The 27,145-nt window shown below is 42.6% G+C and overlaps 1 protein-coding gene across 18 annotated transcripts in view; it reads right to left on the bottom strand.

Annotated features, from left to right (window-relative positions):
• LDB2 (LIM domain binding 2) overlaps nucleotides 1-27,145 on the bottom strand; it is a 451,461-nt gene that overhangs the window by 354,738 nt on the left and 69,578 nt on the right. The gene's annotated exons all lie outside the window — the stretch shown is intronic.

Genomic DNA, 27,145 nt, shown 5'->3' with positions numbered 1-27,145 from the left:
CAAATGCCGCTTCTTAAAAGTTGTTGTTTAGACACTAAATCACGTCCCACTTTTTGGGACCCCATGGATTGCAGCTCACCAGACTCCTCTGTCCATAGCATTTCCCAGGCAAGAATACTCGACAGGGTTGCCATTTCCTTCTCCAGGGGATCTTCCTGACCTAGGGATCAAACCCATGTCTCCTGCATTGGCAGGCAGATTCTTTACCACTGAGCCACCTGGGAAGCCCCCTTCCTAAGGGAAACCTTCCCAAATCATACCACCCAGGGGGTTTCTCCCACTTCAGCCCTATGACAGCTCCAGGAAATCAATCACACATTATCTATGTTGAACTTTATTGTTGTTGTTCAGTTGCTCAGTCCTGTTTGACTCTTTGCGACCCCATGGACCCTGTGGCACACCAGGCTCCCCTGTCCTTCACTACCTCCCAGAGTTTGCTCAAATTCATGTCCATTGAGTCAGTGATGCCATTCAACCATCTCATCCTCTGCCGCCCCCTTGCCCTCAGTTTTTCCCAGCATCAGGGTCTTTTCCAGTGAGTCTGCTGTTCCCATTAGGTGGCCAAAGTATTGGGAGTTTCAGCTTCAGCATCAGTCCTTCCAATTAATATTCAGGGTGAATTTTACTATCTATGTTAAATTTTTCTATGTTGTTATGACTACATCTTAGTTTTCCCATTCTGTATGAGCCTTTTAAATTTGGAAAGAAGATACTGGGACCTCATGATAGATCTCACTGAGGTGATGAGTGCTATTAATAGTCGCTGTATAAAAATTTACAGTCAAATGAAAAAGGTTTCCAGGGACTTCACAGAAGGTCTAAGGAATCCATGAGCCCCCAAAACAGATGAACCCAGGTTCAAATCCCAGTTTTACTACCCAACCACAGAGGTCTGGCCTCAAGTAAATTTTTCAATACAAGAATAATCAGTTACAGCACAGGTTTGTTGTCAGGATTAAGTGGACTGATCCGTGGAATGTGCTGTGCACGTGATATCTACTCCAAAAAGTCATCGGTGTCATTTAAGCTTTCTCAGTTCACTTCTTCTTTCATGTTGCAAACATCTACTGAGCCCTTAGCAGGAGTCACATATAGACCCATCACTAGGTCCCAAGGTTGATCCATCCAAACCAAGCAGAGGCCCCTTATTTATGACAGTTGCTCAGTTCATGTTTTTTAATAGATTGATGGGGATTTTTACCACTAGGTAAAACAACCTTTAAATTATTCCATTGCATTAATTTTACTCAAGTATTCAAATAGTGCTGTTGACTAAACTTTTCAATACCGTATTACAAGCCTCTATTATATACTAATTAAACTTGAAAAAAATCTTGTAGAGAAAGGGCATTTATCAGACCATATTTTCCACAATGATAATTGGATACAATCTGTTATTTTTGTAAAATTACATCGCCTTTTAAATAGGGCTAATCCATCCCTAAATGCACACTCTTCTCCCTTAGACATATAAGTTAATTTAACAGAGTAACCATTTCATTTATATTACAATACAAACATGTGTATCAGACACGTGTATCTAGGCCTGCTGTAAAAGATTTTATTCTCCATTGGGGAAGAGTGCTATAAAAATGCAGTTATGAAGAGCAGGTACAAAGAGCAAAGCTATCTATATACATGGATATTTGATCTGTAAAGGAGCGTTTGTTAAATTTGGAAGATTGGCTAATGAACACAAAAATATTATAACTTTTTTAGTTAATAAAATTATCAGAACTCATTCATGGGCTTAGAGAAATCTTTCCAATTATTTTTCTTCTAGGCCCCCAATCCTGCCCCAATATGCCTGTATCTTTATTTTGCTCATGGGGAAATTTGGGATTATCACACCCAGTCTTAAAATCTATCCCTTGGATAAAGTCTTCTGTCCCAACTTTTCTAATTTCTCACCATATTTCCTGACAATTGAGGTTGAGCACATTGACATTAGCAAGGCATAGAGTCCCCATGACTGACACTCCATTGTCAGATGCAGCTTCTTACGGACTTGGGACCCCATCTGATCTTACAAACGTCTCCAATGCCAATTCTCACCGGCCGTTTGGGTGAGTGACAGGACCTCATGGGAAAGTTTTCCAGGTCACACTCACTCCCTCTCTCCTTTCCCTTTTCTCTGAACACAGGAAGGGCTCCTTTTCATGCTCTAAGAAGCATTGGCATTCATTCTGCTGCTGCAGCTAAAGTTTTAACATAGGCTTCCTTGCTTTGTTCCCCCAAATCTAAACCTGATCATCAGCTCACCAGAGGGGCTACCACCCTTTTTGTACCCAGGGTTTAAACTCTTGCAGGGTTTAAACTTAAGAGTGCTGATCCTCAAGGGAAAAACAATACATATTGAGACTGGAACCAGTGAATTGTATATGAATATATACAATGAATATACTGTACTGAATATAGTGAGTTGAATATATACATATATATACGTAGCTTGTTGTTGCCAAGTCATGTCCAATGCTTTTTGCAACCCCATAGACTATAGCCCACAAGGCTCCTCTGTCCATGAGATTTCCCAGGCAAGAATATTGAAGTTAGGTTGCCATTTCCTTCTCCAGGGGATCTTCTTTATCCAGGGATTAAACCTGCGTCTCCTGCATTGGCAGGCAGATTCTTTACCACTGAGTCACCAGGGAAGCCCCTACATATAGGTATATATGTAAACATATATGGATGTAAATATATTTACATCCATACATATTCACATGTATACATATATATATATATATACTTACATACATACATATATACATGTGTATTTGTGTAAAATCACAGAGAAAATCCTTAAGAAAGAGTAACTATTCTGAAGTCTTCGAAAACTTAGTTGATGGTGAGCTAGGATTAGAAAGATTAATTAGAGAGAAGAAGAGCATAAAACTACTACAATATTTCATATTTCATTATTAGGAAAATGCACCACAATGATAGCTTTCACCAGAAGATTTCTTCCAATGAACACTAAATGTTATGCCAACATTTCCTCATTAATCTTCTTTATAATCTAGCAAGGCGGTCAAGAAGTAAAAATTGGTATTCAGAGTCTGCCTGTGGGATCTAGAGTGTAGAAGGGGATGTTGATGAGATACTTCTGAGGCTTCGGTGTACCTCAGTTTATCCATTTGTAACATAAGAATATTCACATCATTTAACATACGAGATGGTTGTGAGGATTAAATGAGTTAGAACACAGAAAGTGGTTTAGACGAGACCCCAACACATGGTGAACATGCAGTAAATGTGAGTGATATTTATATTGCTATTGGAATGCATAGTGCAAGAAAGAGAAAGTCACCTTCACATTTCCTCTGGACACGTCACACCCAAGAGAGAAATAAACACCTCAATTTCGCTCACCAGCACCTACTGAATAATGCTGCTGCAGAATATACCAAATACCCATAAAGACAGTACTCTGCATTTTACAGAGCACTTCCCATTCACAAAGTAATTTTAGATACGTTGTCTTCTATGACCCTTACAACCAACCAGGGAGGTCAGGAAGACGAGATTATTACATGTAATAAGTGAGAAAGCAAAGAACCATAGGGGATAAACGACATGCCCAAGGTCACCAGCCAGTTAATGTGTGCATGCTAAGCCACTTTAGTTGTGTCTTTGCAACCCCATGGACTACAGCCCACCAGGCTCCTCTGTCCATGGGATTCTCCAGGCAAGAAGACTGGAGTGGGCTGCCATTTCTTTCAAGACAAATGCAAAACCAATTTCATTACTGTGGAGTCCTTTCCACATGCAATGGATATGTCTACAGGCTTTTCTTCCTACCCATACTGATCTTTCTAACAGCACTAATTGATTTTCTTCTGGAAAATTAACTTGTGCCAAGGTGCGCAGACCTGGTTGAATAGTAAACACACCTCCCACAGAAAGTGAGTGAGTCCTGTAGGCTCTTCTCCGAGGTCTTTCTCGTCCTGACCCAGTGCAGTCATGTGTCAACAGGGAAACCTAGATTCAGTTCTGGATTCTCTCTCCTATGACTTTGAGTCTTGAGGAGCAGGACACAGGCTGGGAGAAAGGAGGGTCTCAACCCAGTGATGGTAACCAGTTATGATCATGGAGTTTCTGCTGCTTGTATCCCGTGGTGTCTTCTGGTTCTCAACTCTCCCCAATTCCTCAAACTTCCTGTCCATCCTCAGAGAAACCCCTGTAATACATTGTCTTCTTAGGTTCACAAGAGTCATGTTCTATTTTCTGCAATTTAAGAGCCTGAGCTAATGCGACACTATTGTCCCTTTCTTTCTCTTACTCATTCCATCAACAGACATTGATAATTATCAAGTGCCAGCTGCCACACTAGGAATGGTTTGGAATACAATTGGGATGGGAAAAAAAAGCAGGCACCTAAGAGAGAGTTAAAAAAAAAAAAAAAAAGATAAAATGAAGTACCACAATCAGGGATACAAAGTGAAAGGCATCAGAAAAATATGCAGATCAAGCTAAGCAGAGAGATAAAGAAGGCTTCCTGGAGAAGGAAGGGTTTCATCTAGGTCCTGAAAAATGAACATATTTTGCAACCCCTTCAAATATTTAGAGTCTAATATTAGGAAGAAAAAAATCATAGGTGCTCCATTCAAAAGCAAATTTATTTTCCTTCTAAGAGGCAATGAGTGATTGATGGGAAAGCGGAGCGTTTGTGGAAATACAATTCTATATATTCAGATCGTTCAAATGTGTTACTTAGCATTTGTTCATATCGAGCCTGAAAATTACCACAGAGCAGGAGAACATGAACTTTAATAAACATTTTTAATTGTAAGTAAAGAGCAAAGTATTGTGGTTTTCATTGCCTTCATCACATTTAGCGCAGGATGACAGTGTAAAATCCTCCTGGGTTTAGAACCATGTTTCCGAATGAAAGCTGTACTAGCACTATATTGGTTAGTATCCTAAGTAGAATAACTATTTCAGATTAAAAAAGCATGTCTACACTATTCCTGACGCTAGGGACATTATTAGGCGTGAAGGGACATAGACTAGCCTCTTTTAGATGTTTCTCCTAGTTTAAAAGGATCTAAACTATCCAAAATATTTCACTGCAGCCTATAGTAGCCCTGATTTTTTTTTTTTTTATTGAGGTTCAGTTCAGTTCAGTTCAGTCACTCAGTCGTGTCCGACTCTTTGTGACCCCATGAATCGCAGCACGCCAGGCCTCTCTGTCCATCACCAACTCTCGGAGTCTACCCAAACCCATGTCCATCGAGTCGGTGATGCCATCCAACCATCTCATCCTCTGTCGTCCTCTTCTCCTCCCGCCCCCAATCCTACCCAGCATTAGGGTCTTTTCCAATGAGTCAACCCTTCTCATGAGGTGCCCAAAGTATTGGAGTTTCAGCTTCAACATCAGACCTTCCAATGAACACCCAGGATTGATCTCCTTTAGGATGGACTGGTTGGATCTCCTTGCAGTCCAAGGGACTCTCAAGAGTCTTCTCCAACACCACAGTTCAAAAGGATCAATTCTTCGGCGCTCAGCTTTCTTCACCGTCCAACTCTCACATCCATACATGACCACTGGAAAAACCATAGCCTTGACTAGATGGACTTTTGTTGGTAAAGTAATGTCTCTGCTTTTAAATATGCTATCTAGGTTGGCCATAACCTTCCTTCCAAGGAGTAAGCGTCTTTTAATTTCATGGCTGCAATCACCATCAGCAGTGATTTTGGAGCCCCCAAAAATAAAGTCTGACACTGTTTCCACTGTTTCCTCATCTATTTCCCATGAGGTGATGGGACCAGATGCCATGATCTTAGTTTTCTGAATGTTGAGCTTTAAGCCAACTTTTTCACTCTCCTCTTTCACCTTCATCAAGAGGCTCTTTAGTTCTTATTCACTTTCTGCCATAAGGGTGGTGTCATCTGCATATCTGAGGTTATTGATATTTCTCCTGGCAATCTTGATTCCAGCTTGTGTTAATATATCCAAAATGGTTCTACTGACGATCTTATGGTACTTATTGATATCTAGTATCCCTTCCAGCAAATCCTGTTTTCTCAAAACTGTGTTGTTAGATCCTCCTCGCACAGGACCTTTGCACAGGCTGTCGTCGCTGCCCCAGCCGCCCTGTCCCCTCCCCTTCTCTCCTTACCTGTGCACCCCATTCTTCAAGCCTCAAGTCAAGCGTTGTTCTTTTGAAGAACTGCTTTACCCTGCCTTCCAGTGCTAGACGCCACTTGTCCTCTCACAGATCACTTTGTTTTTCCTTCATAAGGTGAAAAAGTTATGATTATAAACTGTTGATCTGTTGTGTGTGATAATTATTTGATTAATGATTCTCCCTGCAGGTTTTGGAAGAGCATGACTATGTGTTATTTCCATGGTGTCAGCTTCAGTGAATGAATGGCTAAGTGGACACAGTTTTTTTTTTCCTTCTTCGTTTAGTAGTTAAGCAGTGTCTGACTGTTTTGCCACCCTATGGACTGTAGCCCGCCAGGCTCCTCTGTCCATAGGATTTCCCAGGCAAGAATACTGGAGTGTGTTGCCATGCCCTCCTCCAGGGGATCTTCCTGACCCAGGGATTGAACCCATGTCTCCTGCATTGGCAAATGAACACAGAGGTCTAATATACTTGTCTTAAAATCTCATGACTTCCAAAGACAATGCAAATGCCCTATATTTGGATATGAATGAAGTCTATTTTCCTTCACTCAATAATCTTTCTCAAATTCAGTAATTTTTTTTCATGAATCACTTTTCTTCAATTATATCTTGATTTTTAACTCTGATGCTCTTTGATAACAGCTTGTTACTCATCTTGTTTTCTTTTTATGGCCTTTACAGAAAGAAGGGAAAACCAAATCTGATTCTCAAACATACAAGCTCTAATAGACTTCTATTTTCTTTCTCTTTATATATACAGACTAGATTTCCTATTTCTATGTCTAGTTTTTAAGCCTTTTGTTTAAATGTCAACTGTTGTATACACATCATCCCAAGTAGAAACATTCACTCTCTCATCTGTATATCTGTACCATGTACATACATTTGTTTTTGAAGTATGGTTGATTTACAATTTTGTGCTAGTTTCAACAAAGTGATTCAGTTATATATATATTCTTTTTCAGATTATTTTCCGCTGCAGGTTATAAGATAGTGAACACAGTTCCCTGTGCTATACAGGAGGTCCTTGTTGTTTACCTATTTTACATATAGTGAGAGTGAATTTGCTCAGTCGTGTCCGACTCTTTGCAACCCCATGCCCTGTAGCCTCCAGGCTCCTCTGTCTATGGAATTCTCCAGGTCAGAATACTGGAGTGGGTAGCCATCCCCTTCTATGGGGGATCTTCCCAATCCAGGGATCAAACACAGGCCTCCTGCACTGCAGGTGGATTCTCTACCAACTGAGCCACCTGGGAAGCCCATAGTATGTGTATCTGTTCCTTCCAAACCGCTAATTTATCCCCCCCTTCCCCCTTTGGTAAGCATAAGTTTGTTTTCAATGTCTGTGAGGCTATTTCTGTTTTATAACTAAGTTCATTTTTATCATTTTTTTTTAGATTGGACATGTAAGTGATGTCATATAGCATTTGTCTTTTTCTGATTGATTTCACTTAATATGATAATCTCTAGGTTCTGTCCATGGTGCTACAAATGGCACAAATGGCATTATTTCATTCTTTTTTATGCCTGGGTAGTATTCCATCATATCATTTTTGCCTTTTCATACTGTTCATGGGCTGAGTGCCGAAGAATTGACGCTTTTGAACTGTGGAGCTGGAGAAGACTTTTAAGAGTCTCTTGGACAGCAAGGAGATCAAACCAGTCCATCCTAAAGGAAATCAACCCTGAATGTTCATTGGAAGGACTGATGCTGAAGCTGAAGCTTTAATACTTTGGCCACTTGATGTGAAGAGCTGACTCATTAGAAAAGACCCTGATGCTGGGAAAGACTGAGGGCAGGAGAAGAACAGGGCGACAGAGGATGAGATGGTTGGATGACATCACTGGCTCAGTGGACATGAGTCTGAGCAAACTCCAGGAGATAGTGAAGGACAGGGAAGCCTGGTGTGCTACAATTCATGGGATCTCAAAGAGTTGGACACGACTTAGTGACTGAACAACAACAACAATATTCCATCACACAAATATACCACATCTTCTTTACCCATTCCTTGGCCAATGGCATTTAGGTTGCTTCCAAGTCCTGGCTTTTGCACACAGTGCTATGAACGTTGAGGGTGTGTGTTTCTTTTCAGATTAGAGTCTTTTCTGGATACATGCCTAGGATTGAGATTGCTAGATCATACAGTAATTCTATCTTTAGTCTTTTAAGGAACCTCCTGTTCACACATTTTTTTTCTGGCACCCATCACCCTAATTTTTACTGGTTTCCATCTGCATCGCCTACAAGACTGTGAGCTCCTTACAAGGCGCAGGCCTTACCTACCTCAGAGTCTACACTTTTGAGCACAGTGCCTGGCACACCTTCTGTAAATACTTATTCAACTGAGATGCTGCAAATCGTCCTTTGGGGAAAGGACTGATATATCAACAGATTCAATTCAAAATCTTGAACTTGACAGAATTTAATCTTACTGTTTCATTTTCTCCCCAGTGCAGCTTCCTACTCTCTTCTGACATGGAGATGTAATCCCTGTTTTCTCAAGTCTTCTACTTGATTTGATGGTACAGATGTGATTAATGTGCTGTTCAACCTCTTGTTCATATGGCTAATAACATTTAAGAACAGTGGACCTGTCACTAAATGCCACTCCAGCAAATGTCATGTCTTTCTGCTCCTTGTTTACAATCCTTTATCTCTCGTAGGTCCCATGGGGATATTCATTTCCAAGCCCAATCTGAATTATTTTTGCAAGTCAGATTTCAGGAGACCTGAAGACCCAAAACAAAGGTCTGGTCACAATCTGATCCTCTGAGTTGCTACCTGATCCTCTGAGTTGATCCTCTGAGTTGCTACCTAAACCAGCATTCAAATGTGTAATGTATTGCTCTAGAATAATAACACATATTTACATAGCACTTTCTGTGTACAAGAAGCTATTCTAAGAGCTTTATACATACTGGTATTAACTTTTTTTAATCCTCAGGTAATCCTCATATGAGGTGGTTATTATCCCCATTTTATGGATGAGGAAAGTGAGGCACATGGAAATTCACAGGAAATGCTCTTGCTGCAGAATTTGTACCATGCTGTACTGCCTGTGTGTTGTGCTGTGCTCAGCCATGTCTGACTCTTTGTGACCCTAGGGAGTATAGGCCGCCAGGCTCCTCTGTCCATGGAATTTTTCAGGCAAGAATCCTGGAGCAGGTTGCCATTTTTCTCTTCTGCTTTCCCAACCCAGGGATCAACTCTGCGTCTCCTGCATCTCCTACATTGGCAACCGGATTCCTTATCACTGTGCCACCTGGGAATACTGCCTTTAGGAAACTGCTTACTTAAACTATCTGCAGCAACTCAAGAGTTCTGTTTTCCATTGCTGCTTTCAAAAGTTACCCCAAAATTTGGTGGCTTAAAACAACAGCCATTTTATGAAATTTCATGATTTTATGGTCAGGGACTTAGCTGGGTGATTCTCTGTTCCACGGAGGATCAAACTGGTCCAAAGAGGGCGGTATTGGGCTGGTGTCAGGGCCATCCACCTGAATATCACCCTGTTTGAACCAGCACTGAAAGGTCCTTGAGACTTCACCACCTGCCTGGCCTGCAGATGGCGACAGCTGGAAGGTGGTCTCTGCTGAGTCCTCTCCATCTCCTTGAAGTGCCAGGGCCTCCCTCCACGGTCCCTTAGCTGGGTAGTCCCACGTCTCCAGGGTGACTCAGCAAGGGACCAAGGAGAAAACTATCATTCACCTGCAGACCAGGTCTAGCTGGCACCACGTCTGCTGTGGAAGCCTGGTCAAGGCAGGCACAGGCCAGCCTGGATTTAAGTACAGGGGAAACAGACCCTGCCCCTTGACAGGAGAACCATCAGCAAATGTGTGGCCAACCTTCATCCACACAGCATCACAGAAAGGGTTGACTTTTAGAAGGTTAAGCCAAAATACAATATTGTACATTTTGGTCTTTATTTTTGTACTTTTTCAAAAAGTTATTATTCTTGGGAGGGAAGGGGAGTAGGGTAGGACCAGAGCCAGGAGTTCTTTAATCAGGTTTTTAAACTTTAATCGGGCTTTTCTACCCATGTTTTCTCATACCCATCCTAGAGAGCAATGCTGGCTCATTATGGTGAGGGTTCAAGTTCCGGTAGAAGAAACAAGCCCACACGGCTCAGAGAGGTTAGGGAACTTGACACTGAGGACTTGGGATTAAGTGGGAAAAACATGTGTTTTCTTTTGATTTAACTAAACTAAATCGTCTTCCCTAGTGGCTCAGAGAGGAAGGAACCCGCCTGCCATGCAGGAGACCTGGGTTCGACCTCTGGGTTGGGAAGATCCCCTGGAGAAGGGAATGGCAATCCACTCCAGTGTTCTTGCCTGGAGAATCCCATGGATGGAGGGGCCTGGCGGGCTACAGTCCTTGGGGTTGCAAAGAGTCGGACACGGCTGAGCAACTCAGCACAGCGCAGCCAACGGTAACTTCTTATGGTTTTATGGGCTCACTGATTGGAATGAAAGAGAAGACACAGTGTGTTGCACACAATTTAGCAAGAGGGTTCCTTGAATTTGCTAAGAGCTGGGGGATGAAGCGGCCCCCTCTTTTGTGCCTTTGTCTTCCCATTAGTAAAGTGAATGGTTAGTATTCTCCAAACTGCTGCTTTGGAGAACAGTATTAGTATTCTCCAAACTGTTCTTTTTTCGCTTTTTAAATTTTTATTGGAGTACAGTTGCTTTACAATGTTGTATTACTTTCTGTGGTACAGCACAGTGAATCACTCACACATATACATATGCCCCTCTAGCTGCATTTCCTTCTCATTTAGGTCACAGCAGAGTATTGAGTAGAGTTCTCCGTGCTATACGGCAGATTCTCATTGTTGTCTATTTTATGCATAGTAGTGTATACATGTCCACCTCAGTCTCCCAGATCATCTCACTCTCCCCTTTCCTTCCTTGGTGTCCATATATTTGTCCTCTACATCTTTGTCTCTATCCCTGCTTTGCAAACAGGTTCATCTGTACCATTTTTCAGCCTCTTAACACTGTTGGTAGGAATGTAGATTGGTGAAGCCACTATAGATAACAGCATGGAGGTTCCTTAAAGAAACTAAAAACAAAACTACCATACGACCCAGCAATCCCGCTTCCGGGGCATAAACCAGGAAGAAACCATAATTCTCAAAGTTACATGTACTCCAATGTTCATTGCAGCACTATTTACAATAGCCCGGACATAGAAGCAACCTAAACATTCACCAACAGAGGAATGGATAACATAGATGTGGCACACACATACTATAGAATGTTACTTAACCATAGCATGGAAGCAAACTGTGTCATTTTCAGGGATGTGGATCGACCTAGAGGCAATCATACACAATGAAGTAAGTCAGAAAGAGGAAAATAAATATTGTGTATTAATGCACATATGTGGAATCTACAAACTCGTGTTCTTGAACTCGATTTGTAAAGGCACAACAAACACTTTTTTAAATGATGTAGCATAACAATAGAAAACAGAGGGCATCTTACGCCCGGAGGCAGAGTGTTGAATCTTTGGCTTCAGCTGTGGTTGCCTCTCTGCATGATGTGTGTGTGGGAGGCTGCCCCCCAAACATATTTCTTTCCGTAGGCGGCAGACAGAAAAGTCTGAAAGCCACTGGGCTAGCTGAGCTTCATGATTCCTTCCAGATCAAAAAGACAGGATTCTAGGAGAGATCATTTCAACCATGATTTTTTTTATAAAATAGAGGCTATATCTCACTTTCTTTGAACAAGACTTGACTAAAATGACTATTTGTTCTAACACACTTGACATATTTATCATCTCATATATTATTATTCAAACTCAAAGAACATTCTCTACCTTAGGTCAAATTTTGGTCAAAAAAAAAAATTTTCCTGCACCCAACCTTCCTGCCCTCGGGACAAAAATCTCTGCACAGCAAGTATTCCCAAACTCCAGCTCATAAATGTTGTACTCATTTCAGGCAACATTTTTGAAATGAAATTTCACTACCTCAAAAGTATCAGAACCATCCTTCCATTTTGTGATATAGCATGCACAATTCAATTTTTATTCAATGTAATGATGTCTAGAAATTAACCCCAAGAGAATATCTTAAAACACAAGTGTGAGCAATACTGCATCAGTACTTAATTAATGCAGAGGATACAACCTACAAAATTAAATAAATGATTTAGGGACACACATGTCAGATCTGGGGACTGGGTAAAGTGAATGAACCGTAGGTTTCCTTTGATGCTGAAATTCCGTGATTCAGCAGTTCTATGAACATTGACAGCCACATGCTCTGACGTACTGAGCAGACATGAACTGTGAATTGCCCTGATTCGTTGCATTCGGTAGGCTGGGATAGGGACCGAGTCATTTTTCTTCTTGCAAATATTAAAAAAAGATGCAGGATCTTTCCTATACATTCAGCCAACAAGCAAGATATTTTTTCACTCTAAATATAAAGTTATTTTATTTTAGAAAATATTGATTTCCTAAACATCTGATGCAAAGAGCCGACTCATTGGTAAAGACCCTGATCCTGGGAAAGATTGAAGGCAAAAGGAGAAGGGGGCAGCAGAGAATGAGATGGTTGGATGGCATCACCGACTCAGTGGGCATGGATCTGAGCAAACTCCGGGAGATAGTGGAGGACAGAGAAGCCTGATGTGCTGCAGTCCATGGGGTCGCAAAGAGTCAGACATGACTGAGCAACTGAACAGCAACAACGAACATCTAGAAACCGGCATTCGGGTAAATAGTCCATGAAGAGTTAAGTTAAAATGGGCTTTCAGGGGAAACATATGACACTGTTGGCTCAAAAAAATCTAGAAATGATGTGACACATATTTTAGATTCTTTTCAGGAAAATTTTCTGATTTCAATGTTCACATAATAATATATTTATAGGGTACTTTACTTTTATAAAAGCATTTATTTTCACTCACTTACTCAAAAATATTTACTGGGTGCCTGCTTTGTCCGCTGGGCAGTAGAGAACCAGACAAGGCCCCCTGGAGTTTACAGCTTAGTGGATGGGGTGACAAGAAGACAGAATGGAACCAGAGCATTGCACGCCGTGATAAATGCTATGAAGGGGTGGGGGGGGACAGCTTGTGAAGATCAGAGATGACTTCAGACCCACAGGTCAAGGGGATCTCTCAGGAAGTGACATCTGAGCTGAGACCTGAACGGCAGGAAGGAGTCAACCCCCAGCAAACACGAGGGCAGAGTTTTCCTGGCAGTGAACTGACTGGGACAAAGATCTCCAAGAGGAAACAGGCCTAGCATGTTCTCCAGGAGAGATGGGCAGGCACAGAATAAAGACACTCACATACCCAGCACTTTCTTTCCATGCGGATATACTGCATTTAAAGACCTCATTCTTAATCCTCCCGACTCCACCCGCTGCGTGCTTGCTCAGTCACTCAGCCGTGTCCAACTCATTGCAACCCCAAGGACCCCAGGCTCCTCTGTCCCTAGAATTCTCCAGGCAAGAATTCTGGAGTGGGTAGCCGTTACCTTCTCCAGGGAAACTTCCCAACCCAGGGATCAAACCCAGATCTCCTGCATGGCAGTCAGATTCCTTCCCAGCTGAGCCACCAGGGAAGCCCAACTTCAAGCCCTATTTGTCCCATATTTTGAGGAGTGGGGAAGAGGGAATTGAGAAAAAAACACAGTAAATTTTTTTTCTGCATAGTACATACTCAAAATAAGCTGATAGGTTGTTTTTTTTTTTTTGGCTGTGCTGGGTTTTTGTTGCTGAGCGGAGGAGAGAGGGGCTACTCTCTAGTTGCGTGTGTGGGCTAGTCTGATAGTTCTGAAATCTGATTTTTAAAGTCCCTTTAGGACAAAGATCAGACTGATCATGTGTGATTGTATAAGGATTTTTTTTCCTTTCCCTTGAGCTTGATTTCTCCAGATGCCACGTTTCCATTAGTAATGATCTTGTCATGCTCTAAATATTTAGTTTTTTTTTAAATTTCTTAATCATTATTTGATAATTTAAAAATGGATTGACTAATCACCAAATGCTTTACAGCTGCAAGAGAAAAAAACAAAAACTCTTTTTGTCAAAAGAGGATGCTCACGTCTGGAATTGAGAGCTATTAGTGTTGCTCAGTCCTGTCCTACTCTTTGTGACCCCATGGACTGTAGCCCGCCAGGCTCCTCTGTCCATGGGATTCTCCAGGCAAGAATACTGGAGCCGGTCTCCACACTCTCCTCCAGGGGATCTTCCTGACCCAGGGACTGAACTTGGGTCTTCTGCATTGCAGGCAGATTCTTTACCATCTGAGCCACCTTTGTTAACAGAAGATGCCTGAGGTTAGAGTTGATTTTCTCCAAAATATTTTAGCACCTTCATCCCTCCTCCTTCATCACCACTCCCTGCACTGGGGGGACAGCAAAGGACTGGAGGCAGTTAAAGAGGCGCCCGCAGGGCTGTTCCTGGAGGAGGCACTGATCCAGCTGTCCTGAGGGTTTTAGTGTTTCAGGGTCATGACTGCTGCTTTGGTTCTGGCTTTTCAAAAAGTCTGAACACAGACCACAGTCTTTTACATGGACTATTTGAAAGAATTTTATCTTTGGTACCCAAGAATGGAAACCATTCCAATGTTTCAAACAAACAAACAAAAATAATGATAAGGAAATTATATGTAAAAAAAAAAAAAATCACTGCGCAAATCCCCTAAGCCCTCTAAACCTCATTCTCTGCAGTGACACTCAGGGCCACTCTTATTAAATAATGAAATGTTACTGCCGGGAGGAAAGCGTCCTAGAATTTGAGTCTTTTCTGAGGCTTCTGACAGGCTTCTGACATGTTCTTCTCTCTCTCTGGAAAGTTCTGGTCACTTTCTCCACCTGATAAGTCTGTAAAGAGCCTTTAGATGAGGTGGTTTTGATCCCAAAGGGATTTGGACCCAAATCTCCACTCTCTTACTTCAAGAGCTCAATTGTCAAAAGGATTGTAAACAAAAGATTAAACAAGGTCATCTGGGTCTACTGTATATGCACACCTGAGTCACTATCTGTGCCTAGGATCTAGTGAAAATGAAAGTGTTAGTCACTAAGTCGTGTCCGAATCTTTGTGATCCCATGAACTGCAGCCCTCCAGGCTCCTCTGTCCATGGAACTTTTCAGGCAAGAATACTGGAGTGGGTTGCCATTCCCTTCTCCAGGGGATCTCCTGATCCAAGGATCAAAGCTGGGTCTTCTGAATTGCAGGCAGATTCTTCACCATCTGAGCCACCAGGGAAGCCCAGTCTGTTCCATGAATATTAACAACTATTTTTAAATTTTTTGAGGTATAGTTGATGTGCAATATTATATAAGTTTCAAGTGTACAACATACTGATTTACAATTTTTAAAGGTTATTCTCCATTTAAAGTTATCATAATATACTGGCTGTCTTCCCTGGTCATAGATGCTTTTTTTATCTGGTATAAGATAGTTGGTAGGTGGTAGGTGGTAACTGTTAGGTGAATGGAACATTGGTTGAAGCTGAGATAGCCTGGCCTGCTAGCCATGAGCTTGGGCATCAGCCATATGTTTCTCAGAGGGAAGGAAGCAGGTCACCCAACCTTGGTAAGTGGGAGATGCCCTGTCATCACCCACTGGTTTTTTTTTCAGGTCTGATCTTCTTAAACCCTCTAACAATCTTAGTTCTCTATGCTGTGCTCCCAAGTGAACAGCTAGATTTCTTGGGCGTATACAATCTATCAGGCAGTATTCTCCATGTTTCACAACAGCCCATTGCAATAGGTGTTGGTGTATTTGTGGAGATCACACAGCTGGTAGCCTCAGTGATGATCGTGACACTGTACGGTCCAGCTCCAGAGTTCACGTGGCTTTGCTAGCCCACGGCCCCTGCACTCTCTCCATCGGGATCCTTCACACTGATCTGCACCCAGCTGGTCTGTCTTCCTGGACAGCCAAGCTACACAGGGTGAGAATCACCTCGGATTCTGATACGCAACAGGCACTCAATCCATTTGGAGACTGACTATTTCCAAACCCTCATTTCCGTGGATCAGAGAATTAGGTCAAGAGAGGGTTAGTGAACTGCCCAATGGGCACAGGGGACATTAGAATGAGGTCTTCTCTCTCTGACACCACTTTCTAGCCATTTCATCAAGCCACGCTGGTTTCCCTGCTTAATATCATCTTCCTACTCATTTGACACCTTGTCTCTGAAGTCACAGCCCCCAACTCCATCTCCCATCAGGTCTTAAATCAGTTTCTCTGAATCTGATTTAAATCTATAATGCAATGAGAATTTTAAGGATTTTTTTTAACTGAATACTAAAAGCATCCAGATAGAAAACGCGACACAGGAACCCAGGTCAGCTAAGCTGCTATCTGTACCCCCACCCCTAGTACTTGGCTTCCTAATTATCTCTCTGACTGAGGTTCTGCAAAGCTGCATCTTTGAACTCGAAAAGAAAAACAAATAAATAAATAACTAGCTCCGCTGATGAGCAAGGTACTGCAGCTGCTGTAAAATCTCCCACATCTAACGTACCGTCACATCGTCATCCACGATGTTTGTTCCTTCTTCCAGCCGAGATGAAGAGAGAACGGGATTGGGCTTCCAGTGTACAATCTTACCTAATTATGCCAGCTGATCACTTAAAAGTAATGTTTGCACACACATCGGGAAGACGCTTACAAGAACCAGCTGGTTGATAAAGGCTATAAGTGAGGATTTGATTCCTTTTCAAAGACGTGTTAACTATTTACATCTATTTTTAAACACCACATCACAACACCAGTTACTGGGTGGTACTGTGAAGGGATGCTGTACTTGGGCTCCAAACTTAGAGATAAGCGTACTGCTCACCATGCAAAAAGTATGATGCTATCGTTCACTGCTTTACCACATACATCTGAAGGGGGACTGACCACTATCTTTTGATTTTTGGACACAAACGAAAGCCTAATGAGAATTAGGGCTTCCCTGGTGCGTCAGCTGATAAAGAATCCATCTGCAACGAGGGAGACCTGGGTTCAATCCCTGGATTGGGAAGATCCCCTGGAGAAGAAAATAGAGACCCACTCCGGTATTCTGGCCTGGAGAATTCCATAGTTCACGGGGTCACAAAGAGTCGGACACAACTGAGTGACTACAGTTCCTTCAAATGAGGATTAATCTCATCTATCGAGCACATGTACTTTCTTACAAAGCAGAAGGGTATAAGCTAATCACTGCTAGCTTCTGGACGTAGGAGACTAGTTAGAATACTGACAACGCCACAAGCCACTCACACATCATTACTTCATGGGCAAGTTGAGGTGAGTTCCTGTCCTAGAAGCTGTCTTAATTAATCCACATAATATTGTTTTATTTCATCCATAAAACAACCAAGTGTGGTATTATCATCATCATCATTTTTTTAATTTGAGGAATCTGAAGTGCGTCTCTGTCTAAGAGCCAACATGAAATGTGAACTGAAACCTGTGTGCTCTCAACTTTGCCCGAGCCTCAGAGTCTAAGTCCCTTCTTTGACTCTCTCCGTACTCTCACTGCCCCAAGTTCTGCCATCTTTAATCCATCCAATGTTGAATGCATTCCAGAGCATGCTCATATGACTGAAGGCGGATTTCCTGACCTCCACAGATAATGGACATCTCAGTCTGACAATCACATGAGGGAGACAGAAAAGAAAGTGTTACACTACAGAGTAACACATGCCAGTGGAAACTCACGGGTACCTGGTAGACTAGGTCCAGAGTAATATATGTGGGATAGGGGCATTCCTGGTGGCTGAGAAGGTGAAGAATCTGGCTGCAATGCAGGAGACCTGGATTGATCCCTGGGTCAGGAAGATCCCCTGGAAAAGGAAATGGCAACCCACTCCAGTACTCTTGCCTGAAGAATCCCATGGACAGAGGAGCCTGGCAGGCTACAGTCCACCAGGTCACAAAGAGTTGGACACAACTGAGTGACTAACACACACACACACCAGAGAAGTATTTGCAGCTCAGTAGGAGCTGAGATACTATGTCTGGGAAGTTCGGAGAGGGCAGGCTTCCTGGAGAAAGTGAGAGAGCCTTGAAAGATGATAAGTTCACTAGGCAGATAATGTGGGAAGGACACTCCAGAAAGAAAGAAAAAAACTTTGTGGCATAATGAGATGTCAGGACTTGAAGTATGCAACTCCAGTTATTTTTCTGAAGTATGAATCCTATACATGATCATTCATTGAGTGAAGACTTAAACCCGAAAGAAAAAATAATAGTGAAAAAAATTAGCTCTGGGATAGGAGCTAGGGTTCTCCAGATTAGTGATGCCAAGTGTGAAGAGTACTCAAAGACCTTGATCTTCCCTGAGACTTTAAATCCCCAAGGCAAATGTGGTACCTTGAACATCTATGGCCATGTCCTGTCTGTGATCCACCTAGGTCTTTGGGTGACCATATAGTATCCAAAATAAGACCAATGCAAGACCTTGAGGGTGATGCAATGTTCACCAAAGCAAGACCTTGACATAAAGAAGTATTCATGTCTGAAGGAGATGAGGATGATACACGAGGCAGCTCTAGTTCTGTCCTCGTAGTGAGATGGAAGGACCACATTTCTCTAGGAAAATAGAAAAATGCCCTGGGCCCAGCTCCACAATTTTAGGCAAGGGCCTTCACCCTCTGGGATTTGGTTTTCCCACATCTACCTCATGGAGTTGTCATAAGAATTACATGATATATGAGCTTCGTTATATAGCCAAATTATTTCCCACAGAGATTAATAAATAGCAATTTTCTTTTCATTTTTCTCTAGAATGCCTTAATATAATTAAAGCACTCTAAATTTAGTTTACTTACAAATCACCCATAAAACTGATTTTAGACATGTATATGTATGAAGCTCACATATATATTCATTATATATTATAATTATTATTTATATACAAATCACTGGCATCTATAATGTTAGTCTAGCTCTAATGTTCTAGCTAATCTATTTATGGATTATCAATGAATAGAGAAATATGTAGAAAGAAGATAGATAGAGCAAGCTAGCTACAACATTAAGAGAAAAACAATACTCAGATCAGAAATGAGCAAATTGACTTTAAATCACATTTATGACGAAATGAAAGTCATCAGAGCACATCTACTACCAATAGTTCAGTATCTATAGGCTTCCAGCCTTAATTTCAGCATAAACAAAAGAAAAAGGATAAAAATGAAACTCAGTTTAGGTGATCCTGGCCATTTAAAACAAACAAGTCCCTATTACCTTTACAGGACGACACTGATCTACAATTGCTACTTCCACAAATCTGTGAATTTTGAAACTTCTACCCCTAGAATATGAATATTCACCAGCAAATGGATGGATTACATTCTATGGAAAAGCCATCACCTCTCGGCTGCTGCTGCTGCTAAGTCGCTTCAGTCGCATCTGACTCTGTGCGACTCCATAGACAGCAGCCCACCAGGCTCCGCCATCCCTGGGATTCTCCAGGCAAGAACACTGGAGTGGGTTGCCATTGGCTTCTCCAATGCATGAAAGGGAAAACTCTCTGGTGAACAGCAATTCCTTCTGCCTCCGTCTGGCGGGCAGGGCTCCTCACGCAGAGGTTTCTTCAAGAAGCCTTTCCTAGGACTGCCAAAACAACTCTAATGCACGCCCTGAAACAGGAAAACTCTCTCCCCAAGCCCGTTTCTGATTCATGAGCTTATTCATTTGACTGCAAATGCTTGAGAGAATCTGCTTTTTTCAACAAGCGTAAACATTATGGGAAGAGTCAGGACAACAGGAGAAAAAGAGAAGGGAGAAAACTCACACACACACACACACACACACACACACACACACACACACACATACAGGAAAGTACTACATTAAACGTCAATGGAAAAAGTTAGGGAGGCTTGAAGCCTGACATTTGAACTGCAAGGACTTGACTGGTGATTCAAGATTGATTAAATACTGAACTAGGCTTGATGGGTGGAATGGTTCCATCATAATCCTGACCTGGAGAAGGGACCTACAGGAAGATTCCCGGGGGCGGTGTGCAGGGGGAGCACCCGAGAAAGCACAAACGCATCCACGGAAAAGGCATTTAGAGAATCCTCATTTGCTCTTCATTTTTCCATCCTGCCATGTTTAAAGGAGGGCTCATAAAATAAAAACAGCAACCCCCACCACCAGGAGCCAGAATCCAGATCCTGAGTTGTGCTTAAGGAATCTCCTTAGAGGAACGCTCCATCCCCCTGGTCCACAGAGAAGGCAGCTCCACTCTGGGTGAAAGCGTTAGTCCCTCAATCCTGTCCGACGCTTTGAGACCCCATGGACTGCAGCCCACCAAGCTCCTCTGCTCATGAATACTGGAGTGGGTAGCCATTCCCTTCTCCCAGGGATCTTTCCAACCCAGGGATCCAAGCTGGGTTCAAGCTAGGGAACCTTCAAATAGCTGGAGGGCAGCATAGAAATGGCCAATGTGGAGAGGCTGGGTCGGGGCTGATGTTTTCAAAGGGAATTTGGAGTTACAAAAAGTGCAAGAAATAATTACACAGATGAATCAAAAATTCTTCTCTCTTCAACATATTCAGAATTTTTCTACCCTACTTGGGAAGGGAAAAAAAAGAAAAGAAAACAGAATGAACACCAGGATAATAGGTTAAGAAAAGTCCACAATTCTCACATGCTTGGCAACAGGTCTGCAAGGCTTTCAATTTAGTTCATAAGATTTGCTAAGCGGATTAATGCTGAAGATTCTTCATTTTTGAAAAAGGTAAAAAAAAAAAAAAAAGAATCTGGGATATGAATAGATCATGAAAATGCTCTTGTCTGCACACAATTCAATATTCACATTTTACCTGAACTGCAAAATCAAGATTATTTTGTTCTTATTCTAAAATTTTGCACCTATGTCTGACCTTTGATAACTAGAGGAGGAGGAGACAGAAATCACAAAGATTCAGGGAAAAGCCCAGATTTATCAGCATCTGGGGTATAACCTGTCCATGTGACATGCTGTGGTCGGTCCAGACCTCAAGACCCTTCAGTGACTTTCCCGTCTCTTAAGTCCTAAGTTACACACACTCTCCCATCAGGCAGAAACACCTGGGTTTCTTCCCTTTGACTCTTGACTTCCAGTCTCTTCCTGGAATCTTTCCGTTGCCCCCGTCCCCACTTTGGCCAAACCATTTCCTTTCTTTCCCATCCCAAGATTTTAGTTTCTCCTCTTTCCAAAGATGGTTCCAGATCTCTGTCTGCTCTCCAATCTTTCCCTTCTAGGAATCCCTCCACACCCCTTAGTTCTTATAGACAGTTTTTCTTTTTAAACCCATCTCCTTTTATTATATATATATTTTTCCAATTTATTGGGCTGCCTTGGGTCTTAGTTGCAGAAAGTGGGATCTTCACTGAGTCATGCCAGATCTTTTCTAGGAGCACACAGGCTTCTCTCTAGTCGTGGCCTGTGGGCTCAGTAGTTGTGACTCCCAGGCTTACTTACTTTACAGCATGTGGGATCTTAATTCCCAGCAGTGGTGGTGGTGATTTAGTCACTAAGTCATGTCCGACTCTTGCAACCCCATGTAGCCCGCTGGTCTCCTCTGTCCATAGGATTCCAGGCAAGAATACTGGAGTGGGTTGCCATTTCTTTCTCTGCGGATCTTCCTGATCCTGGGTTCCAAATCTGAGTCTCCTGCATTGCAGGGTGGATTCCTATCCACTGGACCACCAGGGAAGTCCCCTTATAGACACTCTTTATACCACCATTTTGTAGGTTATCAGTGATGAGCCATCACCTTGCCTGCATATGTGCTAAGTCACTTGAATTCTGTCTGACTCTTCATGATCCCATGGACTATAGCCTGACAGGCTCTTCTGTCCATGGGATTCCCCAGGCAAAAATATTGGAGTAGATTGCCATGTCCTCCTTCCGGGGATCTTCCCAACCCAAGGATCAAACTCACATCTCTTATGTCTCCTGCATTGGCAGGCGGGTTCTTTACCACCTGCACCACCTCAGAAGCCCAGGACATCACCTCCAGAGAAAATCATTCCCAAACTTCTAATCAAACATTCCAGCCTGCCTACACCCTATGCCTGCAAGGATCTGCATATATTAATACTTCCTTCGGTAAATTCCTTTCCTCGAGCCAAGCTGATGGACACCCTTTTTCCCTCAGCCCCTGCACTTGCCTGCCTTTAGGATTTTGCTCCTATTTTCCCGCTAGTCTTAGATACACCACTCTCTGGCTCACTGAGTGTACCTTTCTGGATCCCTCTGGGCAGGTAAACTTCCAGCCCTTACTCTGTAACCTGCCTGTTAAATGACCTCCCCCATCCCATCTCTTCTGCTTCCTTCAGTCCCTGAAGTTGCACCTCTTTTATTCCTTCTCTATCTCTTCAGATAGACGTTTTTAAGAATGCACATGGTCCTGCCACAACCCTAAGATGGAAGTTTCTAGGTTTGTTTTTTTCCACTGTCAATATATTGGGTTGACCAAAAAGTTTGTTTGAGTTTTTCCATCACATTTTACGGAAAAAAAAAAAAAAAAAAACTGAACGAACTTTTTGTCCAACCCGATACTACTACCTCTTGATATCTATCACGTTCTATCCAGAGTCCGAGATGCAAGAAAAGCCTTACTCTGTAACCTGCCTGTTGATGTACAATCATGTGTTCTCGTATCAGGGGTACATAGTCTGTGTGCATGATTTCATCAGGGGGGAGAATACACGACAGTATATTCAAGGGATTCTGTCCATGGGTTGCAAAGAGCTGGGCACAACTGAAGTGACTTAGTGCCACAGAGCTTGTAATGAGCTTTGGGGGCAGCACATTTTTAATATCGAAGGGTAACCAAGGAGTCACAGACTTAAGCAAAGCTTCCAACATAAAACAGAAATGAACACCAAAAAATGAGGAGAAAACCCAAAGGAAAGAGACAATGCAGGAAGCGGAAGAAAACTTTTTTAAAAAGTACTGTTCAATTTTTAAAACCATGTGTCTACAGGCTGCTTGAATAAAATATGGGTCAAGATGAAAATAGAATGCATTTTTGGGAGGATAACAGACATGGGTTTAAAATATGATTCCCATGTTTAAAATCTATGTGTGACATTAAAAAATAATTGAGGCTCTCTGACCTGAGTTCTTGAATCTATGAAATTACTATGGTAATATCCTAACTCACGGTTGTTCTGAGGATTAAAAGGAGTGATGAAACATAGACTGTATTCTCTGCGAAATAAATGATAGGCATCGAGAGAAGTTTTTATTTCCACGAGTTCTCACCATTTTTGGAGTGCTAAACCCCTCGGAGAACTTAATAAAAACTCTGCATCCTCTCAGTGGAAAAACAAATACATCTATCTGTACAGATAAGAGTTTACACATAATTTCAGAGGCATCTCAGATTCTCTGAGGCTCAAACAAAAAAACCCCTCCCCAGGTTAAATAATTGATCTAAATGAAGTCTTTAAGGGCAAGTATGTTCCTTTTCATTTCTTTTAAATCAATTTTAATGCTCAGCAAAAGCGGCAACTCAGTGAATGGGGTAAGAGCTGTATCTAATTGTGCCTCTATCAAACAGAAATGATTCAGCACAAAGAACGTGAGAAGAGCCCACTGACCTGAGGAGGGCCGGCCTGAACTCCCAGGGACCATCCTTCCATTTGGTCCATGAAAAGAAGATGGCTGATCCAATTAGCCTTGGCTGACCTCAGACCTGACGAGCCTGATTATTTCCTTCGGCGACAGGGCCTAGAGTAGGGGCTCCTGACGGTTCTGGCAGAGAGAGATTCTAGAAGACCTTGATTCTTCTCTCAGAAAGACTCATGGCTCTCCTAGAAATGCTGAGCAGTCTTTTCTCAGAAGTGCCTGATGGCCTTCATGGAATCTATTACCGAGCAATCAAGCAGTCATTAAGCATTTATGCAATGGGGTTGAATAAAAAGATACAGAACGTGTGGGCTGCCTGACCTGATTTCAGATCCTGGCTCCATTAGTTCTAAGCAGGATGGCCTTGGGCAACTTAGCCTCTCTGAGCCTGTTTTTCTGTTTTGAGTGCAAAGGCCTTAAGGAAAGACTGTACCTTCCTCTGGAGGAGAAAGCACAGCCAGGAGACTGGTATGGCTGGAGTACACAGACAGAGAGGCAGATAGAGAAAGTCACAGTGAGCCTGAAGCGCCAATACTTTGGCCACCTGATGCAAAGACCTGACTCAATGGAAAAGACCCTGATGCTGGGAAAGATTGAGGGCAGGAGGAGAAGGGGACGACAGAGGATGAGATGGTTGGATGGCCTCACCCACTCAATGGACATGAATTTGAGCAAACTCCGGGAGATAGTGAAAGACAGGGGAGCCCGGCATGCTGCAGTCCAGGGTCGCAAAGAGTCAGATATGACTTAGCAACTGAACGACAAGAGAGGAGCCGGGTCCTATAGATCTCAGTGCTGTGCTTTGCCATGCTAAGCTGCTTCAGTCGTGTCCAACTCTGTGCCACCCTATGGACTGTAGCCCGCCAGGCTCCTCTGTCCATGGGATTCTCCAGGCAGGAATACTGGAGTGGGTTGCCATTCCCTTCTCCAGGGGATCTTCCCGACCCAGGGATCGAACCAGCATGTCTTAACGTCTAACCTACATTGGCAGGAGGGTTATTTACCACTAGCGCCCCCTGGGAAGCCTGCAGATCTCAGAGGGAAAGGCAAAGACTGGAGATTTTCTTCTCAGTAATTAATATGGCTCAGTGGAAAAGAATTTCCCCTCCAATGCAGGAGACACAAGAGATGCAAGTTTGATCCCTGGGTTGGGAAGAATCCCTGGAGAAGGAAATGGCACCCCACTCCTGTATTCTTGCCTGGAGAACCCCGAGGAGAGAGGAGCCTGGTGGGCTATATCCACAGGGTCACACAGAATCAGACTGAGTACTCATGCCTGCCTCTGCCTCGAAGCAATATGAGAAGCCACTGGAAGGTACCCAAGAGAAAACAGACATGATCTGACCTATGACTTCAAAAGCTTAATCGGACTATTGTGTGGAAAGGATGGTGGTGGCAGAAGCAGACATCCCCTTGGTGGTGGCTACAGCCATCCTCATCCAGAGGCCAGAGGCAGGGATGATGGCAGTGATGACAGTGGTACCCGACCCAGGAAATGTCGGACTCAGAAGAGTGTGTCCCTGAGTGTTCTAGAAGGAAAGAAACAACCAAGGAATCCTAGTAGCTTAGGACAACGTCATAAAAGAGCGTGGTTTCTGCTATAAAGGATGTGACAGAGCAAAGGTGCTAGCTGCCCACTTCTTCCTCAGTAACTGGCCCCCAGCTCAGCACGTGACTGCCTAGGGGGAAAAAAAAATCAGTCCATATATTCTAGTCTCACTGGCAACAAGTGTGCCCAATGTGGCCAGTGGGTTAAAGTACATCGTGCATCCAAGGCAGACATCCTCAGAGAAGGGGCATACCCTCCCCCTTTCCCTTCCTCTCCGCCTCTTGATAAAGGATAACCAGAGCTAGAACAGCCGTCTCAGCTGGAGTAGGACCTGCGTGTTGAAGTCAGCAGCACTCAGGAAAGAAGCCTGGGTCCTCACCTATCCTGGTGGGTCTACACCAGCCCCGGACTGCCTACATTCACGTGGCCAATAACTAAACTTCCAACTTGTTTAAAACACTATTAATTTGGCATATTATTCTATCACTCACAGTTGCCCTAATCCGAACTGAATCAAAGGATAATAAAAATAAACACAGCTATTTTTTTGTTTGATAAGAGAAGAACCTTTTTCACATAAATGCTCCATCATTTTATTTTTTTAATGTATATATTTATTTTTGGTTGCACCATACCTCATGTGGTAAGGTTCTCAGTTCCTTGACCAGGGATCAAATCTACACTTCCTGAATTGGGAGAGTCTTAACCACTGGGAAGGGAATTCCCAATGACAACTTTTAATATGTTTATTAAATGCTTGCTGTGTTCCAGGTAATGTGGAAAGTACTTGACATCACATACCATGTTCTTTCATCTTCACGATCCCAAGACAGACGTACTATTAACTGTCTCCATTTTATAAAAAGAAAGCCAGTACAGTGAGAGCTTAAATAATCTGTCTCCAATCACTTGGCTTATAATTAGGAGAGCCAGGGTAGCTAGAATTTGACTAATAGGGAAAAAGGGGGAGGACAATATGGATGAAAACACAACGAAAGGAGGTTATCCTAGTTATTCTTATCTGATGGCATTGCATTTTGACATCTTTGCTGCTAAGTCGCTTCAGTCGTGTCCGACTCTGTGTGACCCCATAGACGGCAGCCCACCAGGCTCCCCCGTCCCTGGGATTCTTCCAGGCAAGAACACTGGAGTGGGTTGCCATTTCCTTCTCCACATCTTGACATCTTTAATGACACTGAAATGTAAAGGAACTCAGGTTATATTCCTGAAGCTAGATTAAAAACTAGTTTTTAAGCTATGCAATTTTTTAAAGAAAATGTTTATGACTTTGGCTTTTGCTAAGCATCCTGACACTAACTCTAGTTTTACAGTGTAAGGTCAAAATTCATAGTGAAACAAAATAATACACCTTAAGGCTTGAAATTGATTAGAATAGAAATAAGGAGCTGATTTTCAATTTTTGAGCAGCATTTTAATCATCTAACTACAAAGCTCTGAGAAAGACTATTGCCCAGACACAGATGATAAGAACTGAGGGTCTCTGTCGGTGTCATGAATACTGCTGACAAAAGGGGACATGAGTGACATAGGGTGGGGGGTGAGGTTGAGAGCCTCTCTCCTTCCTAGAAAGCCAAACTTCAAGACCATTGGAAGAATTTAGAAAAATCCTGTAAGGTGAGGGACTCAGGAAAACTTACCTAACTGAGCACCTACTGTATGATTTCAAACTTGACTACTTCTATTTCACTGCTAAGAAAGTTAAAATAGTGATGAAAAGTCAGGTAGGATAAACCTCAGACTGGGGTTTATTAATAAATGCATGGATGAATAAACTTTGCAAGAGGTCACAAACCTAAATGTTTAGCTTGTAATGTGTTTTGGGGAAAAAAATGAACAAAATGTCAAATTTT

This window comes from Giraffa tippelskirchi, chromosome 1 (genome assembly GCF_054371585.1).
Source record: "Giraffa tippelskirchi isolate mGirTip1 chromosome 1, T2T-mGirTip1v1.2.pri, whole genome shotgun sequence".
In the NCBI taxonomy this organism is placed as follows: Eukaryota; Metazoa; Chordata; class Mammalia; order Artiodactyla; family Giraffidae; genus Giraffa; species Giraffa tippelskirchi.
Note: the sequence above shows the minus strand (reverse complement) of the source record. Positions and strands in the feature narration are given on the sequence as shown.